The 3,229-nt window shown below is 41.1% G+C and overlaps 1 long non-coding RNA gene across 1 annotated transcript; it reads right to left on the reverse strand.

The window, feature by feature from the left end:
- Window positions 1-327: 327 nt before the first annotated feature.
- Window positions 328-1,842, reverse strand: LOC119352455. The gene is made up of 3 exons (XR_005170169.1): window positions 1,805-1,842; window positions 522-595; window positions 328-425 (listed from the first exon to the last, which is right to left on the reverse strand). It is a non-coding gene; the product is annotated as an uncharacterized LOC119352455 (long non-coding RNA).
- Between the last annotated feature and the right edge of the window lie 1,387 nt (window positions 1,843-3,229).

Here is a 3,229-nt window from a genome sequence, read left to right on the forward strand (position 1 = left end):
TATAAAAAATTAGTAGGATCCAAGGTCAGGCAAAAATAAACATGTTTAGTTGGAACGATGCAGAGGACGGAAAAACAATCTTCCATTATCTTAAAAAAAGTTAAGCATATGAAGTGACCAAGATGAAATTTTGTAACCATGACCGTTGCTGAAATCTCTAGTCATTACAAACTTCACAAATTTCATGCCTACAACAACTCTTTGCCTTACCTTCAGCAATCACAGAAATATATACAAACAATGAAAACATGATTAATGTTTTCTACCTTAGCCAGGTCAGAAGGTACCACTGGGTTAGGAAAACACGGGGCTTCATCATTCTTCTGCCCTAACTGTGATCATTTTTGTAGATCATGGTCCAGCTCTCTAAAGTCAATTTTGCTATGTCCCTTTTTTTCTTCTTTGATCCTTGGATTGATAATAATCTGGGAAAAAATATATGAGTATTTTGAGTGCATCCTGGGAGCATAGCGGTCAACCGTAGAACATATGATGCATAGACAAACATCAAAATAGTTGACCTTCATGGTTGATACACAGGTAAGTTTGTACAGGTAGAAAATCATCCAGAAATGTCAACCTCATTAGTGAAATCCTGGGGAAAAATGCACGACATGAGCCATCATGTATCATGAAAATCAAAGAATCATGATGTGTTGTGCCTATATGGTCACACTGACAACAGAGCACAATTTAGCTACTTGAGCTAAAGGATTGCGAAGTCCTGAACATGTTGACAGAAAATATCATGCATTGTACCAAAGATAAAGTGAGGAATGAGGGTGACAGACAACAACTCATCAATTATTTCCTGGCATCCTCTATGTTAGACCCGTGCATGCTGAATGAAACAAATCACAATCTCCTAGATATCTTTGCCCATGGAATGAACCAAATCCCGGATGTCTCTAAGGACCATCTGTTCCAGTTCAGCCTGGTTGAACTGGGTACGACGATAATCCTCAGACATTGACTCCAAATGCTTCTCCCACAATGCACGGATGTTGGTCGCCTCGCAATACACAAGAATAGTTGCAAAAAACCTTCTTAGAGCATATGGCATCTGGAAAGTAGCAGACTCAGTCAAGCAGTCGTCAAGAGATTTGTCAGTCTCTATTAGGCCCATGAGCTCACACGCTTCCCTGAAGGTCGAGCAAAGCCATCCATTTACGGTTCTCAAATCCTCATATGAAGTGGCACATCTTATATGATTTAGAAGCACTCTCAGGAAGTACCTCTCACCATCAGCAGGGTGTGCATAAACAATCCTTCCAACTTGTCCCCAACCCCTTTGGCTTCTTTTCTGCCACTTTTTCTTACCTTTAATCCATCAACAGATGCAACCTTGTGTGCTCGGGCCATGCGCCGCTTCTGGTTGTACTCCGCTCTCTTCTCATCGGACATTCGTGCATACCAATTTTTACCACTTTTTGGTTTTTCACCATCTTGATTAACAACTGAGTTGGTTATGTTGCTCAATGGAGTTCGTGGCACATCGAGTGATGAAGAAGAATGTGTCTGGTTTGCAGTCTCATGAGTAGGTGTATTCGTCAGATCTTTAAATGGGGAACGATCCCCTGATCGCAACGCATGCGGACGATGATTCCTCATCTGTGGCATGTTAAAAAAATGGGGAACATCCTACATCAGCAGGATGACAAAAACGATGCTACAGAGGCATATTATGAGTTGTTATGCAGATTTGTCATGCAATATTCATGCAATTTTGAGAAGCTCAATTCTTAAATGTTGCAAACAAAGTAAGCACAAACTCAAGTAAATATGAATATGTGACGAAAAGGACCTTAGATGTTGTAGATGCCGATGAGTGCCAATGTTCTGAACCTGTAGAAACAAAGTATGCGTTGTTAGGGGGGAGGCAAAAAAAGGAAATATAAATTATTCTTAGTGAGATTGCCTAAATGTCGTATATCATTGGAGAACCTGGACTGTTGGTTTTCTGCATGCTGTCTACAGAGGCATATTATGAGTTGTTATGCAGATTTTTCATGCAATATTCGTTCAATATTGAGAAGCTCAATTCTGCACATCATCGGGGAACCTGGACCTGAGTAAGCATCTTCAGAACATCAATCAAATGAAAGGCATGGGCAATTTTAAAAATTTTAAAAAATACAATGATAGGCGTGGGAAATTTACTTTTCTTACAGAGCAGGCATTTTAAAAAAATCATGTACATTTAGAACCAATGATGGTATTTTCTTTTTATCTGCAAATGAGCGATCTGATGATGTAGCTTGTAGCATCACTCAAAGTCTATCCAAAAAATGGAGGAACAATAATGAACAAACCAACAAACATCATGTGCTTCTGAAGGGTTATACGTGTGCAGCTATACTTATTCCGGAGGTGCATTTGGCAAGGTGTCTAGGGAGCCAGCTACAGTAGCAAGTCTATAAGCAGGACCAAAAAGAATCTGTGCCTGGTTGGTTATGAATCTGCGAGGAAAAGATGAGTTGGGTTTTTATGTTTCCTGATAGTTTTCCAACCTAGATTAATAGTGGAGTTATCTGAGACACTAAAAATTGATGCAATTAAAGGGAAACTATGACATAGTTCTGGATAAAAACATATGATAGGGGCAAGCTTAGTTCAATCCATAAGTATGATTCACCGAACAACAAATCCAAGTTAAAATACAATGATAGGCTCTGGAGCGGAGGTGGATACAAATTAAGGTTAAATTGCAATGATAGTCTATAACAATAAAAAAAGAAAAGGATCAAAGAAACAAATATGAGACTGATTGAATGCCAACCATCCTCGATACGCCTTTCAAATTATTCACAAAACAAAATTATTCAACAAAACGATTCTAAGAAAATCAAGAAATCAATATAGCTTCTGAATATGCACGACCATGGTTTCAATAGAGAACATATATTGTTAACCTATTATGCTATTTGGATGCATCGGAATTCTTCTGAACAGAAGTTAGAGTAGTACATATCCGTGTTCCAATTCAGCTCATTTAAAAAAGAAAAGGGCCAAGGTGCGACGGGGGCGACCTGCTGCGAAGGGCATGGGGCGAAGGAGGCTCCGGCTCCAGGGGCGAACTGCGGACAAGGGACAGCGGCCAAGGGCGGTGGCGACCCGCGGCGGCGCGACCTGCGGCGGGTGCTGGCGGCTCTGACGCGACCCGCAGCGGATCCAGCTTTGGGCGGGTTCATCGGCGTCGTCGGCGCGACCTGCGGCGGCTCCAGACCAG

The sequence above is a fragment of the Triticum dicoccoides genome, chromosome 2A (genome assembly GCF_002162155.2).
Source record: "Triticum dicoccoides isolate Atlit2015 ecotype Zavitan chromosome 2A, WEW_v2.0, whole genome shotgun sequence".
Lineage (NCBI taxonomy): Eukaryota > Viridiplantae > Streptophyta > Magnoliopsida > Poales > Poaceae > Triticum > Triticum dicoccoides.